Source organism: Crocodylus porosus, unplaced genomic scaffold (genome assembly GCF_001723895.1).
Source record: "Crocodylus porosus isolate Cpor-Errol unplaced genomic scaffold, CroPor_comp1, whole genome shotgun sequence".
In the NCBI taxonomy this organism is placed as follows: domain Eukaryota; kingdom Metazoa; phylum Chordata; order Crocodylia; family Crocodylidae; genus Crocodylus; species Crocodylus porosus.
This window is the reverse complement of record NW_017728943.1, coordinates 45,837,519-45,854,800: the sequence shown is the minus strand read 5'-3', so window position 1 is coordinate 45,854,800 and position 17,282 is coordinate 45,837,519.

Sequence of the window (17,282 nt, the reverse complement as noted above, 5' to 3'; positions counted from 1 at the left end):
GTTTGGTGTCATCGGCGAACTTGGCCACTCCACTCCTGACTCCAGTGTCCACAAAGATATTTATTACCATCTTGTATTTTTCTTTTTTCTGTCTTGAATTAATTAAACTAACATTCAGCATACTGTATACATTAAAAAAAAATGTGGTTTTGTAGGCACAGCACAACAAACAGTTTATAACTAGTCCCCGGTAGTTTCTTTCTTATGTTTTAATCTGATTTCCAAATCTCTTCTGAATTCTTTTAACCTTGTTTTGGAGTTGCACGTTCTCCTTGTTGTTTTAAGTACATGTAGTAGCCAGCTTCTAAGTCTATAATCATTTGTAGGCTTCAGTGAGGTTACTCTTGATTTATACCTTCTGAAGGTCTGCCCTGCAGCTTTTAAGTTTGTTAAAACTTTTTCTGGAACCTATTGTAATTACTGTCCTTTGTACTTTTGGACTCTCAGGGAAGTTTATTCCAAATGTTTTTCACATTTACAAGCTACACTTGTGAAAAATGACCTCATATGAGTGAAGGGTGGGTCGGTTTATAATGTGGGAAAATCTTAGTCAGTGTGTCTTAGTGATAAGCAGGACTGAATCCCAACTAGAACTGTGCATTAAATGCTGGAATTTGCTGGAGACTTGGCAGCAGATTGGAAGCAGGACTATGTGACAGACACTAATGCAGTCACACTATACCTAAAATAGGACACTGGATAACAGAAAACTTGGACGGTTGTCACTTACCTCATGTTAGCACAAATGTCTGCCTTTAAGAATGGGGCATGAGTCCTGCAGCCCATCTTGGGCAAGAGAGTCCACTGCTTTCACCAGTCTGAGAATGGAGTAACAGTGTGCCTCAGGAACTTGCATGATGCCCTTCAATTTGGCTTCATTTGTATGCAGGTATAAAGGCAGAGACAAGTCAGTCAGATGGACACCAAAGTTACTTGGAGTAAGTGTTAGGGGCAGCATTCAGGTTTAAGATTGTGGACTTGAGCAATCAATATTGGATGTTAAAGATGAATGCTGGTTTACCACCAGACATTGTAGATGTTTTTATTCAAGGGTAAAAATAAGTTTATACAGTTTTCCACTCCATATCAAATTTGTCAGCAGAACAGTTTGATCCTGCAGCTTATTATTTGGCATGAACAATTTAAACTTAAAACCTGTGATGCTTAAATTAGTTTCTTGTGGAAAGAGGATGAGTTAGCTTCTAAAAGTGTACCCTGGATAAAACAAAGGGGTGGGGCTGATCCTTTGGAACAACAACCTTGTAATAAGGAGCCAGCATGCGATTCTGGTCAGCACTAGTGAACTGTAGGAAAGCATGGAATGAAACACCCATTCTCCTCACACACATTTGTGTTGCTGTGGGGACCAGAACAAGAAATGCCATAAAAGGAAGAGTCAAGTGGAAATAAAATGGAATAATGAGGATACAGAATGAAATGTCCATATGTAAATCATGACCTTTGGATTTGTGTAGATTTCAGGCCTAAAAATTGGGACTGCATTTAAAAAAACAAAGTCATTAGCTTTATTTGAGAGAAATAACTTTGTTTTGAGCTGCAGTTAACCAGGCTAGTTTCAAACCTGGAGTCAGGGTTGAGGCAGTACTTTTGTTGTTGGTGAACAGGAGTGGCCTGCCTCCGGTTTTTTGTATCACAGTCAGTGGTGTCAGGAATAGGGCCTCTTTGGGCTGTGCTTGAGGCAGAGGAAGAGGCAAAATGTGGCTTCACTCCACCTTTGTACCCCAGAAGTCATGGAGATTTTTTCAAAGTGAGGGGTTGATATAGCTCACAGCATAATCCCCAGAAGACTCAATGGTGCTTTAAGTAATGCTAGCTGGTAACATCCTCAAGGGGCCCTGACCAAAGGGAAGGCTGGAGCCCAATAGTGTTTTGCCCATGCCTTCTCACCTCCTGTGCTGCCAGGATCCCCCAACTGTTGCTGACTGGTAATACCAGCTTTGTGGGTTTGGTTCCTTTGAGTATTGCAAAGCAGGATCTGGATCAGTAGAATTGCACCCATATGAAGCTGTGGTAGGAAATGGAGAATAAAGGTGAAAAAATCAACTTGTGTTTCAGTAAACACTATTATTGTGCCCTTTCTTATTTATTAGAAATGTAGCATTTAAATAAGCTATGTAAGTCACGGCTAATAAAACATTAGGTTAGTCTGAATTAAAGGAGTTGAGAAATAATGGTAGCGAATTATTTTTAGAGATGTGTTCCAACTGTATGCAAGACAAACAGGGGTAAGATGACTTCCAGGTAAAGGAAAAATTTAACAAAGAGGATTAAACATATTTGACCCAGACAAGTATTTAAATAACATTAATGCAGTAATGAATATTTGATGGATTAGTAAGTAAACTCTCACCCAGACTTTGCTTTACATGCCTCCTAGCCTAGCCGCAATACTCTTGTTCTCTTTCCTGCTTAAAAATTAATGGGATGGTTCTTTAGCTGGTTTGCTGCTACATAACTCCATAGAAATCTGTTAAGATTTGTTAATTTTAACCATTTAAGGGTCTGGCCTGGACTGTAAAGTTCTCTCAGTATAAAAAAAAGTGGGTGGATGTGTTTTGGGATATGTAGTGATCAGCTAAATTTCAGGTCAGTGTGAGTAATCCGAAAGTAAAGATTTGTTAATACCCAAAACTGAAACGAATTCTTGAGGATGAAGGTTCCTTTCTTATGGACAGGTTTGATTGATACAGAATACAAAGCTCTCATCTTATCTGTGTTTTGAGTCTGAAAGTAATCTTAATTGTGTAGTAAATCCTGTTTTGGATTGTGCCATTGAAGTATGTATAACAAAGATCAATATTTTGATACATCTTAGGTGAAGAAACAGGTTTTCAAGACTCTTGTTTGGATGATACTTGATAGTGATGGCTCTCATGTAAAACCAAGGGTTGAAATTGCTTTGACCACCATTTTCTTCTAAACAAACTGACAGCATTTCAGAAACAGACATCTGCTCACTGATATGCAGTTGGACAGGTGAGGACCACATGGACATACCAATAATAGGTGGAGCTGTGTGTTGGTGTGTGATATGCCAGTCATTTTAGAGATGTTTCTACAGCTGTCGTCAACTAGCTGACAATAATGTAAATCACTTGGGATTGCAATAGTTTGGCTTGCTGAGAGAGTTCAAAGAATCAAAAAGTTCCTTAGATTCCTGGTATGGCATGGTGAACCTACATGTCCTCTTGAGGGCTATTTGCAAAGTAATATTTTCAGGTTCTTTAAGAGAGTCTTCAATTGTAGTGGAGACAGTACAGCTGTTTTCATTTTTAACTTATGGTTGTCATAAGCGGTGGCATGAGGCCAAGGAGCCATTGAAGGGATTTGGGCCTGAAATTAGTTTTCGCCCAACCTGATTACAGTGGCGCCTGCTAGCACTCTTATAGCTAAAAGGTTTATGCATTTTTTAAGGAAAAATACAAGTCTTATTTGTAGGGTAGTAATATGGCTGTAAAATATCTCAATGCCGTAATTTGAAATGGAAGGTAATACACATTTATAGAAGAATTGATTGTTTACAAGGAGTGTGAAAAAATATATCTTGGAGGCATTTAAAAATGTAACTCCAGAAGTCTGGGGTTTAAAAATTAACACTTTAATCAGTTTATAAAAGACTGAAGTGATAAATGACCAAGACCTGAGATGTTGAAGACCAGTTGCTATACACATGACATGATTTTGTTAAAAAGGGCTTACAGATTGTATTACCAATGTATATTTTATCAGTAAAAGGGTTGGGACTCTTCATCCCTGGCTTTACTCTACTGAAGTGGTGTTTTGTGTCCTGTTGTTACAGCTTATACAGCTTGTACAGCTTAGTTGCATACATGGACAGAAATAGTTTTTCTTTTCTTCTAATGACAAATCAAAGTTAGTTTTGAGTAGGAGGCAAAATGGGGATGGAGCTGAGGTAGGAGGGGAGTCAACTAAAGAAAAAGAGACAGATTAAGGCTCAGAACCTGCAATGTACTCTACACTGTCAGAATGCAGGGTTAGGCCCTTACAGCTGAAGTTACTCCACTTCTTTGTGCCTCAGGACAGCAGTGTCTATATAACTGTGCAGTGCCACACACGGGTCAGAAGCATTGCAACATTAGATGAATAGATCTCAAGGGACGATGTATATTTATACTGAATGTCTGTGACCTTTGGGTTTGTTCACATGTAAATCTTACGTCCAAGGACCTGACTTTTTTCTTTTAGGGTAGTAAGCACCTCCTATGAGAGGAGATGGGAGCACCCAGCAACATTCAGGAGTACTTTTTGTGTGTACAGGGTTGAGGGCCCCAAGCTTTCAGCCATTTCAAAATGCATATGGGTCCAGCAAGTGCCATTTCCTGAGCAGTCCTGCTTTCAACAGTCTGTCGTGCTGTTGTAACGAGCAGGCGAGTCTCCACTCTTGGAATTCGAGAATCTTCCATGTCTTCAAAACCTTCTTCTCTATTTCTCCTTGTCCTGTAACAGGAGTGTAGGGAGGATGGCATTTCCTTATTTCTCTGGCTGTTATCAACATACGTGCTTTTTAGTTGTTGTACAAGAAAGCCCAGTTTACAAACTGTTATGTATCTGAGCAGTCTTAGTGACTTTGGTTGGCTTTGCTGTGTGAATAAGGACTGTTAGCTTCCACCTGGCATTCCAGTTTACAGTATTGCTTACTGAGATAAAAAAAAAGAAAAGAAAAACGCAAAATGCTCCTATGACTTCATCACAGAATAAAGCTTTGTTTTCATAGCTTTGTAGATTCAAGTGAACCCTTGTAGGAGGCACAGGCCCTAATTTTGAGAGCAAGAATGTATTATGTTACTACTATGCCATTCCAAACTGGGGAAGTGAGGTTCCTGAGTTAAATTGCAGAGCTGTGTAATTAATGATTTTAATCTTGACCATTCAGTGCCCTCTGCCTACTAATCTGTCTCCCTCAGGATTTTTACTCTTAACATTCCTCCCCCTGAATAGCTTCATAAAGCTGCCATTAACATAAGAATCAACATGCTACAGGATGTTCCTTTATTCTTCTTCCAAATAGAGAATAGGTCCTAAAAATAAGCCCTGCTTGAGGCTCAAGATGGGCTAGATTTACTTCTGGGCCACTAACAACTTTTCTGTACATAAAAACAGAGTTAATTTTATCTCGTGAACCTCTGGGGCTAGAAATAGGGCTTTAATCCTATTATGGGTCCCTTACTGCAGCCCTGGAAAGAGCTGAAATATTGCATTTTGAAGTCATGACACTTTTATGTATAGGAAAGCTGTAGTGGGTGGGTCACTTTTATGCTCCCTCTGAACTCTATAAACTTGGACTTTTCGGGTCTGCACCTGCAACACTGAAGTCAGAGAGACTTCAGCTCTAGCAAAAGTAAGCTTTAAAGGCAGTGGAAGAATGATAGAAATCTCAGGAAAAAAAATTAAAGCTTTGTTAAATAGCCCTGAAATATTTTTTTCAAAACATGTGACACATACAGATGTATTGATATTTTATTGGACTATATTTAGGATGGCAGTTTGGGCTTACCTTTAACTAACGTCACATGATCTTGTAGCATATATAAATTATAAAGAGAGAAATAGGAAAGAATTGCATTTCTTTCTTGCTTTCACCCTATGGGAGATTCTCAAATGTTTGTTTGTTTAGCTTAATTTTTCACAACTTAAATCTTATTCCTTCTATTTGAAGTAGAAGTGGATAGAGAAAATGTTACGTTAGCCTGAGCAGAGAAGTTAAATATCTAACTTATTTTTGTGTATTTTAATATTTCCTCCCCCATTCAGTTTTCCATGAAAGAAAAATTCTTCTGTTGTATGGTAATGCTAATCGGCAGTGAAACCGAAGTGTTATTTGACTAGCAGCAGACAATGGAACTGAGTTATTAAAAAAAAAATCTCCACAAAGTATTTGATTTAAATACAGGATCAGCTCAGCAGGGGTTTTTTATGGTTGATGGTTTCCAAAACATTCAGTAAATCTAATTGTAAAAGCTTTCACTTGATGCCTATGCTGCTTGTGCCCGTGAGAGTTTGGGATAGTCTCCTCCTACTTTTAATAGTTTAATGACATGTAAGTTTCATTGACAAAAGAACATGAGATGCATTCAGAAGAAGCATTTTTGGGTAGGTTTAAATAAATAAAACCAATTCTTTACTTGACTGATTTTACAAAGGAATAGTCATATTTTTGACTTCTGAACTGTTGTTTGTAATTTTTTCCCCTCCGTATTGACCTGAATGCATAGTGAGATACCAGAATACTTAATATATTTTTCCCCCTGAGTGTGCTATTAAAATTGCAGGTAGCTTCCCATTTTTTAAGGTCATTGGGGAGTGATGCGTTCTTGTTCCTTTTTGCAAAGCTGCCCTTCCTGTTTTCTTACTGTCATTATCTGCTGTCTGGAAAATGCTGGTATTTCTTTTCACTGGAGCTGGAACTTTTTCAACATTCAACCTGAAGGGCACAGTATATCTTTGGGAAATGCTGATTGGAAGATTACAGCATGCTGAGATCGGAACATCCACAGTTTTAACATTGTTCAAAACTGATGTCTCCCAAAACCAAGTGCCAGGAAAAAAAATTGCATCATCCTTTTGTACTCTGGATAAAATGAAAAAAAAATGTCAAGTAAAGTTTTGCATATTTGTATAAAATATACACAACTAGAACAAATACAGTCTCTTGTTTTAAACCCTATCCTTTTTCATGGTGATCCTCATTCCTGATATGGTGTAACACCACGTAGCTAATGTTCTCAAGACACTTAGGAATCTTTTCATCACTCCTTGACTAGGTAAGTTAGAAGTATTATCCCCATTTTACAAATGAGGAAATGGTATTGTAGAGAAGTGAAACAGTTTGCCAAAGATAGTACAATATCTATCTGTAACAGAGCTAAGTATAAAACCCCAGAGTCCTGTGGTCTACTCTCTTGATAGTACCCTTGGTTAAGGATAATAATATTGTGTGTATATGTACACATGCACATGTGCACATACACTTTTAGTATTGAACTTCCTTTTTTAGTGATGTTTAAAAAAAAACCCCCAACAAGATTGGACATGGTTTCAAATCTAGCAGTCCTTTAAAATAGTAATGGATGCTGACACTGTTACTGATCTTCAGTGCATTGTATTAGCAGAATAACTAAGAAACCAATTATGGCAGTTCCTTTTAAGATGGAAATTTTCTTGACCCACATGTAGCATGCAAGTGTATGTGGCAATACCAGAAAAATTGTATTTGTGGAGATGATACAGTGTTTTTATTTTGGATATTAGCAGTGAGCTGCTTTGAGTGTTGATGGTTGTAAGGGGTCCTAGGCCTCTTTGATAACTGAGCATTATCGTCTGCCCTTAGAAAGCAGGAGTTACCACTTCACAATCCCAGTGAGCATTTTTGGTCATGGTAGTCTTGAACGCATGCAATACAGCCCTGAGAGAGGCTATAGGAGAAGTAATAGGATTGATTTGCATGGTCAGTGATGTAATTGGCTTAATTAGTATTTACACTGTACTTGACAGTATATTGTTTAAAGTTTTAGTTTCCTATTAGGAAAAAAAAAGTAAACTTTCCTGGCTCATTCCTGAGTTCTGGTCTCTCTAGAGTGAAGCTACAGGCCATCTGTAAAATGTCAACAAAAAGGGGGAGGAGGCCCAGTAACTTGAGAAACCAGGCAAAAAAAAAAAGGGCTGGAGAAAAGCAGCTGAGTGAAATTTTTTTGCCTACTGATTGTTGAAGTTAACCAGTTTATTTTCTTTCACCTTTCTTTTCAGTTGGTGAATGTATGTTGAGGTGCATGAGAAAGGAACCAGTAGCCTGGCTGGTCTGACATCCTGCAAATTTTTATTTTCCCCATCAGTTGTGGCTCCTTAATCTTGACTTAAAGCCACTGGACAACTGTGGTTCTGGGATGCCTGGACCAGACTGCTAGGAGTGATTCTTTTGTAGTTTTACTGTATGGTGCCTTTTTTTGATAACTAGAATAAGTCCCACAAGCTTCATCTCCGCGTTCAAACCAAAGTAGGATGTGAAGTGTGGTCGATAATGCTGGAAGTCTGGCACTTAACTTGCTGTGCCAGGTGCCTTCCATTGTATTAAAGTGCTGTGATTGTCAGTCACCCATAGGTTTGTTTGCCTGGAATAGTGGTTTTCAACCTGTGGTCTGCAGACTCCTCGGGGTTTTTAGACTATGTCTAAGGGGCCTGCAAAAAATGGCTATGATCAATCAAAATTATGTGAATACCCACACTTACAATTCAGAGGGGTCTGCACCTCTAATCAAAAATTTTTAGGTGTCTGCAGATGGAAAAAAAAGTTGAAAACCATTGACCTTGAGTTCAGACTACTGGTTTGCCAGATAGCAAGCCAAGTAAAACTTGAAAGTTACCAGTAATCTTTTCCTTGCCACATGGGCAATTGTTGCCACCTTAGTCAGGTGGAGCACATGCCCCACCCAGTGACCAGTCAGCAACCCCTGTGGCAAATCTTGCTGACAGCGAGGGCATTTCCCTGCGGTCAACTAAAATAACACTGACAGGGAGCGGGTGGGGCGGGGGGTCCCTTGTGGCCTATCAATCACTGTGGCTGCTTCTGGGAGATCTGCTTCCTGCCTGGTACTTGCAGGGGGGCACTGACGCTCTGCCTGCCCCCCTGCCATCACCTAAACAGTGAGCGTGGCTGCTCAGGGGGTGCACATGCAACTCCTGTGCGTCACCATTGGTCTGCCGTCGATTGCACGTGGAGTGGATGTGGAGAGTGTTTTATTAATCTGATCAGCGAAATTAATAGTACAGCACTTCTGTGCCCTTGCAGGTCAGTGGTGAAGCTAGGAGTTGAACCTAGGTTTCCTGACTTGTCTCATTAGACAGCATTGCCACCAGCTGCTATGGTGAGTGGGGGGGATGGGGAAGTGGATCCTAGAGGAGATTAAGAGTAGAATGAGGAAAACAATGTAATCAGGAGAGCCACAGGAAAAGAAGCAAGAAATAAAATGAGAAAATTAATTCTTCCCAGAATAGGGTTGAATAGAGTAGGGGATGGGTTCAGGTCTTGGCCTTTGCAGATGGGTCCAGGCAGAGCAGTGATTCACAGTAGCAGGCAGTGTAAAATATCACTCAGGTGGCTTAGTGGCAGAGGGGTTAAGGCAGGTGTGGGCAGATCCAGCCCACCAGGTGATTTTATTTGGTTTGTTGCATGTTCCTCAACCTGGCTCAGCTCTGGTACTTGGGGCAGTCTGGGCTGTGGTGCGTGTGGTGGCAGGACTCTCCTTCCCAGCACTCCTGGCAGTTGTGGCTTCTTTTGGCTGCTGCTGCTAGTGTTGCCGCTGCCACCAGATCTGGCCCTCCAGCCGGGCGCCCTGGCCCGTCTGCCCCACACCTACCACTGGGGCAGTGGATGGAGTAGGTGGGCAGGTCTCCATGGACACTGGCCAGGACCCCTACAGGCAGGGCTGGGCAGATGGGATGAGGCCACAGGCAGGCAGGGAGCAATGTCGAGGAGTGGGATAGGTGGGCACTCTCCTACCCATCCCATTCCTGGACACTGTTCTCCGCCTGCCTGTGGCCCCGTCCCATCTGCCCAGCCCAGTATCCCCTGCCTGCAAGGGGTATGCTTGGTCTCCATAGAGACCCTTCCTGTCTGCTCTGTCCAGTGCCCCCCAGTTGTGGGTGCAGGGCAGATGTGCCCAGGCCAGATAAGACTAACTGCTACACCTTCCCCTCCCTCCACGCATCGCACTGGGCCAAGTTAGCACCCTTTTCACCCCCCAACCCTCCACTCTCACTGGCCCACAACAGCTTACCCAGATTCCTCCATCCAAAATGATTGTCCATGGCCGAGTTAGGGCCTGCCATCCTGTGCCTGGTGGTTGTGGGCTCAACTTTCTATGCGACTGTAATAGGCGGAGTGAAAATTGTAGCATGCTACTAATTGCTTTTGGGAAGCCATCTGCTGGGCTGTGCCTGAGCTGCCCAGGCTGAAGACTTATAAATTGTGAATGCACATGGTGAGTGATAACATCCTTACCCTGCATGCCCTGAGACTGAGTAAACTCAATTTGCTTTTTTTTTTTCCAAATGTTCTTGTGCATTAACTAAATGTAAAGTCACTAGGGAAAAATATGCCTGAAAGAAGAATTTCCTCTGAGATTATATAAAGAAAGGGCAAATAAACAAAAATGACAAATGGTGATTTAATGAATGAAAGAAATGTGTTTTTCTTATGGCTTGAAGGAGTCAAGTACATCTTAACGACATTAGTAGGACAAGGGAGGAAGCAAACAATGCACAGCTTTTATCATTGAAAGGGAGTCCAGAAGGCTTTCAGCAAATACTGTGCAGCAAAATGAGTGGCTGAAGCACCCTGACTTGTCATCTGCTGCTCAAGGAAATTTCATTTGTCCCTGTGCTTCTGCTGAGCCAGGTGAGTGTAGGAATGCTCCTGTGCTTTAATTATCATTGAGTTTTAAAGGGAAAATGTGTCCTTTTTCTGTCCTGTTTTCTAGCTCCTATTTTGCGGACAAGGATGAGACTAACAGTAGCAGTTCATTTACTGATTTAATCTTTAAAAACAAAGTGGCAACATTCCATTTGAAATGGATTCGGATTAGTTTACCTACATTATTATCTGCTGTCCACATTAAAAGTAAAAAAGAAAGGGGAGAATTTCTTAGCATTTTTTCAGGTTGTGTGGTGACTGCCAAGAGTACTTACCTAGTACTTTTCAGCTCTGTCTCCCGAAGCACTTTACTAAGGTTGGTTAGCATTCCTGTCCTCACAGTGGATGCAGTGAACCCGAGGCAGGAGAAGCCAAATGATTTCCCAAGACCGCATGCCAAGCTAGTTGCAGAGCTGGAAATAGAGCCCAGGCCCCAGGACCCCAGTCCTGGTGCCCTGTCCGCTAGGCATGCTGCGTGACCCTACTGTTGACACTGTGCCTGGTACTCTTCACACAGAGGTGAGCGCCTTTTGGTTATTGACTGCTGGTTGTGGGCCAGATGACATTCCAAAGAACAAAAGCCATTATTAGTATTATTATTAGTAGTAGTATTATTTAAGTAGGAGAGTGACTTCCGTTACTTGTTGCACTAGTATAATTCAGAGATTTATCAGGTGACTCTAATCACTCCAGTTGAAAAAGCAGCTACACCTCGCCAGATGGGAGTGTGATCTCCTTTGTTCTGGCTATCAGAGGGGCTTGGTAACAGTGTAGAGCTAAATCTGCAGCCTGCCCAGTCGAATGTCATTGGAAAACTGAGCATCTGTGGCTCTGCTAGGGTGTGGACACACATTTACTATGAAGCATATTGACTTCGCTCTGTTCACTTCAGCAGAAGAACTGGCAAGGTTAATTCTAAGTAACTCCCTTGGCTTCCATGAAATGGCACCAGGTATGAATTTGAGCCAGTCGCCATCCTGCTTTCTATCTTACCAGTGAACTATGTGTAATTTAGCAGCTGGATTTTGGAAGGTAACTTGAAAAACAAAGGTTGGTTGTTATAAAGATGGTTGTGCAAATGGAACCAAAAACAGTATTTCCAATTCATAGATTTCATAGACATTAGGGCTAGATGGGACCTTGCAAGATCATTGGGTCCAGCTATTCAGTATATCCTTCAAAACAGTGGCTGCATCATTCGTATCTTAAATCCCTCCCACACTTACCTCTGTTGACTACTTGGTTAATACGTGGTTGCACAGTCAAGCATTAAATTAAAACCTTTCTGAACAGTTCTTTTTTTTATTGCAATTAATGAAACACTTCACTGAAATTCAGTAATATCTTGAAAACATTAATGTTAAAGTTGTTGCCACTGCATTCTTTACCAAAGCAAAATTCACATCAGGTTAGAAGTGCCGGATTGGCTCTCAAATAGATTTTTTTCAATATTTTTATTTTCTTTTATGTTTGATCTTTTACTTACCAGGTAAAAGAAATATGGCTGAAGGGTTTGGCTTTGGATAGTGCAGACTGTGGTCTGTGCGTTTTCATGAATATTTGATGAAACTGTACAGTTTGATTAGTGATGCATCTTCAGATATGCGTCCCATGTGTATAACAGCTATAGCCTTATCTCCATTTGACATCCACAGCATTTTCTTTTGCCTCATTTTGTCTTCATGTAAATTGATTTTGGAATATTGGGAGGTTTTTTTAATGGAGGGATTGAGTGCGTCTAAAGGCTGCAGAGGGGAAAATATCAGTGGGAAGGCTTTAGAAGACATTAGTAGTTTTAGCCAGTTAACTTCCACATCTAATTTCTGCTTGGAAAACTCTGGTTGCACTGATCCCTGGTAAATATACAGTGGCTAGCCATCTTTAAAATGTCAGCTTTTGTTGACGCTACCACATCTAGAGTACTGCAGGTTTTTCAGTTTTAAGTGTAAGAAAAACTACAGCTATTCTAGGGAGGCACCTGATCTTCAAGACTCATTTTTCACTGGGTACCTCTGTAAGCCTTTAGAAAATAAAGTCTTTTTCCCCCAGAATCAGTCTACATTTATCTTCAACAATAATATGATATGTTGAAGAAAATGATTCTAAATAAAGAACCAGTAATAAATAAATAACAATATTTTCTAGGTTACTTATAACACTAGTTGCATTCTCACCATGTATACACATCCTGTCTTGTAAGGAGTTATGCTCATGCTTAAAGTTAAGCATCTGAGTAGTTCCACTGATCTCATGACTGCTCCAGTGTTCAAAGTAAAGCATCTGCATAAGTCTTTGTAGGACTGAGGCTTTAGTTTGATTGACTGAATCTTGGCTTCTGAGTTACGTTTCCTGCCTTACTTCAAAAAACACCTCATTTTTCTTTACTGTAATCTCTATGATTACCTTGAAACCTGCCTGTGAAGGGCATGTCACAAACGGATTCAGTATTTTAAAATAGCTTTATTTGTTGTCTAAAAGTTCAAGCTGCTGGTGAAATATCAGCTTACCTAAGTGTAGCCTAAACACAGAGATGGATTGATACTTGACAGAGAAACTCAAAGAGGTATTTTGGTGGGGGTGAAAAATGTCTCCTTTTCATCGAGTTGCTTGGTTTTCATAAGTGCATACCTCACATTTTCAAAGAGCTTAAAACCAAAACCAGCTTTGTGAAAGTGAATGAAGAATAGGGAATGTGATGGAAGAGAGCAGTTATTATTTTGGGGAAAAACAATAAGGGACTTTGGACTCCTGATTTGACATTCCCCTTAGGTCTGCTCAAGTGTCACTTATCCAGGGACACTGCTGCAATCAGCGGTAGCTTTGCTTCAGGAAGGAGAGAGATCCTTGTCCCTTATGTGGGGAAACCTGCCTAAGGGCCAGGAAACCCTGAGTCCTTAGCTTCTAAGCTTACTGGCCCATAACTGAGCCTCATTGCTTCTCATGGTGGCATTGATTTTTGGCAGTAGAAGGGTGCTGTCAGCCTTTTTTTAATGCACTGCATACATAATATAAGGTGGGGGAATGGGGCAGGCAAAGCCTTGGGCCCTTTGGCGACATTCAGGTAAAGGCACCATGGCCACTGATGCATGATCCCATCAGTCATGCTTCCCGCCATGCTGTATGTTCATGGTAGGAGGCACAATTGTGGGACTGGGAATCAGATCCCCATTACGTCATACTGTTGGTGCAGGAGAAGCCTGGGATAATGATCCTGGACTCCTCCTACACTGGCAAGTAAGAAGCCAGTCAGATAATTCCTGTTTCCAGTCTCAGGAGCATATTGGAATCCAGGGCTCTGCTGTGCTTCTGGGGTTGGAAGCTTCTGCTCCCAGTTGTGGGTGTGCATAGGAGATCTTGACTGTCATGTGCACCCTAGGCTGGGAGCCACAATCAGCCTGGCCATGTGCAGTTTATGGCTGGTTCCCATCACACCTTAGAGTCACTTATAATAATATTATATTATTTATAATAACTTTGTGGCTTATTCCTTGTTTTTATCATGCCGTTAGTTGCATTAACATCTGGCTGAGTTACTACGTAAGAGGTGATTAACTGGTTAATCACCTCTTAAGTGTAAGGTTTGCCGGTGGCCTTGGTGTTCAGGGAGTGAAGAGACTTTCTCTTGCTACTACCCTGAGTGAGGGATATGTATAGAGAGGGCCATGACCAAGACTGCCCTCTTCTTCCCCAACCATTAGAGCTGGCTTGGTGTCAGGAAAGGTGGGCCACAACACCTTAAGATCCTACGCTTTGTACTATGGGGCTTAGTCAAAACCTGTCCTTGGGCTCTTCTTGTGACAGTACAACTCTGGCTAAAGGCCATAGTCTGGTGAAGGCATGACTAATTGTACTCCTGGATTCTCTGGGAAAATCCCAGAGGATCCAGTCTTTGTGCTGTTCATGGAAGCATTGTGCCATGCATGGAGGCTGGGTGTTTGCTGGTTGACTTAGTACTGACCATTCTCCTTGGGCCCCTCTCCCCAGTGAGCTGTTGTCTTATGCCCTCCCTGTTAGCAGCTGTTCAAGGCCTTTTCTCTCTGGTGGTAATAGGGAGTAGTTTGCAGAGGTTTATAATGAGGGTTAGATTTTTGAGAGGTTTAGAGGTATATTCATTGAAAAATCTCTGGGTGTAGAGTGGCTCCTCCGTGTTTCTCTACAGGGAGCCTTTAGAGTGGACTTGGAGCAAAATCGTCTGCAGAGATTATTCTTCCCTTTTTCCTGCCAAGAGAGGTTGACCCATGCAGGTTGGGGACAAAGATATACACAGGGTATGCATTTTGCTCCTCAGTCCTGATTTTTAGTGGTGCCAGTTCTCCACAAATCTAGTTCAAATTGCTTTTAGATGTAAGTATCTCTTATCTCTGGCTACAGTATAAAGGGAGCCTGGCATCTGGCAGTTGTTTTTTGAAGCTCCTCAGTATTCAAATACTAGATACTTCAGGTATATTTACAATTTTTAAAAATTCTCTATTTTAAGCACGCCCAAATTATGGCGTGCTTAAACCTGTTTGGTTTTTAAAAAAAAGAGATTGTTTTGGGTGTTTTAGCCTGCTGTCTGTTACCAGAGAGATGATAATCCTCTTCCTTTTTAACCAGGCAACTGGGGTAGTTGCTGATTCAGTTGGTGCTTCTGTTCCTGTGCAGTTAACACACACGATTCCCAGACACCATTCCACAAACTCCTGCTGACTTTGATTGTGTGTGCATGGAGAAAGGGAGCCAAATAACATCAGGCAGTGCTGGCTGTTGTTAATGGAGAAGATCAGACATTTATTTTTTTCAACAACAAATAGAACAAACATGAGCAGGGAAAATTGTTTTTATTAACGTTTGGATTAACAAGAGAGGAGAAATACACATGAAAACATCACTTTATAAAAATCTATCTTAAGAAAGGATGTAAAGTGATGACTGTAAAGTTTTACATCTATTGGTGACAGAAGAAGGTAAAAACATGTAATTTGTGCCACGTATTTCACTATTGCTCTTGAATTATTGCATTCACACAAAATGCATAGTCAGGGAAAAATATATTGATCTCTGAATTTCTGTAGTTTATTCTCTCCAACGAATTTGAGATTTATCTTGATCAAATTCATTCTGGCTTTTGAGTTGTACTAAGTCTGCCATAGAGTTATTCTCAATTGCCACCTATGTAAGTGAGATCAGACCCTCTGCTTAAAGTTATCTTATATAGGGAGTAATGCACTTTCTGACATATGGATGCATCTGTTAATAAAACTTGATTTTGTCTGATAAAATGTCAAATCCTGCTATCTGGCTCGATAAGTTTAGGAGGGAAGGCTGTAGTTGGCAACTGTTTGCCTATGAAGAATTTTTGTGAATGTCTGAGCCTCTCTGTAATTTCCTTCTGTTCCTGGATTCCCTTCTCTTTCTGTAACCCCACACCCTTACACTTGCTTGTTCTGGTTTCAGCCAGTTCAGGGTAATGCCTTGCTGTGCTTCATTTACTGCTGTGGTCTGAAAGCTTTGCTGAACAGCACAAATTCATCTCCAGTGTAACTCGGTTGAAGGTAATATGGGTACACCAGGATTGAATTTGGCCCACGATGATGATACTAAGACTATGCATCTCTGGAACTGTGGTATAATATGCTTCGGGGACATATGCCTCATTTAAATCAAAGACCATGTTCAGTGCTTGTTATGTACTTGTGAATGGATTCTCACCCAGCATTAACTCAGGATTGGATACTCATCAAAAATATGATAGTGATGGTCTATTTTTACCCCTCCCATATTCACTATGCTAACTTCTTTTAATCTCATGCTTCACTAGGGTTGGGTATTTGACTGGTCAAATAAAGTTCAGTCAATCGACTGGTTAAATATCAGTCAAAAATTGTAAACAAATTGCCAACAGGTCAAAATAATGCACAGAAAAAGCACGTTTTCCATTAAGAAATGTGTCAAAAAGAATTTTAAAAATCGTGTTTATGCTATACATTTTTGTAGTATTCTTGACAATCTTGCAAAAAAAATCTTTGATCAGTTAAAAAATATGCAGTCAATTGACCAGCTTGCCAACCTTATGCTTCACAGGGTTATAAAAGAATTTGATAGTTGCTACTGGTGAAATGAGCAAGAAAAATACAAAGAACTTTTGTGTTAAGTGTCTTGTGTCATGTATTTTGAGGCATTCAGCAGCTTTTAATAATGCATGGTTTTCATTATAAATCATGATTTGTATTCACCTTTCAATGAGCTTACTTTGCCCTTGGTGCACGAATGCAGGGAGTAGCTGCAAATTGACAGTGGAAGAATCTAGCACCAGAATTCATTCACCTTCTTCACCTCCTTTGCTTATAATGGAATATGGAATAAACTATAAACTGAAATATATAATACAACCATGAGTTGGATTGTGGTTGGTTTGGTTCTGTTTTTTTAAGTCTGGGAAGATTCAGTTAGAACTTTTGATCACTCATAACTTTGACCTTGATGTTTATAACTTGCATAAGAAGTGTGCCTTGACTATTATGTGTGGCTCTAGACATGAATATATTAGTCAGCACAGTATATTTTATCCAGGTTAACCACAGTATTTTCACGGTGTTTTCACCTTTTAACAGTTAGTTGAGCTTCCTACTATGTGAAGGGACCATATTGCAGGCAGTTGAGGAGTAAAAAGTATTAAAGTTGAGTAGTTCCTTGAGCTGATTTTCAGTTCATCTGCATTAATGGGCAGAGATTCAATTTTGTCTGCCTGAGTCTTGCACCAGTTCTATGGAACCATAGAAAATAATATTTTTTAAAAATTACTGTTGATTGCTGTGTTGCCTTCATCAGTTTGTGTAAATTACAAATGCTTCCT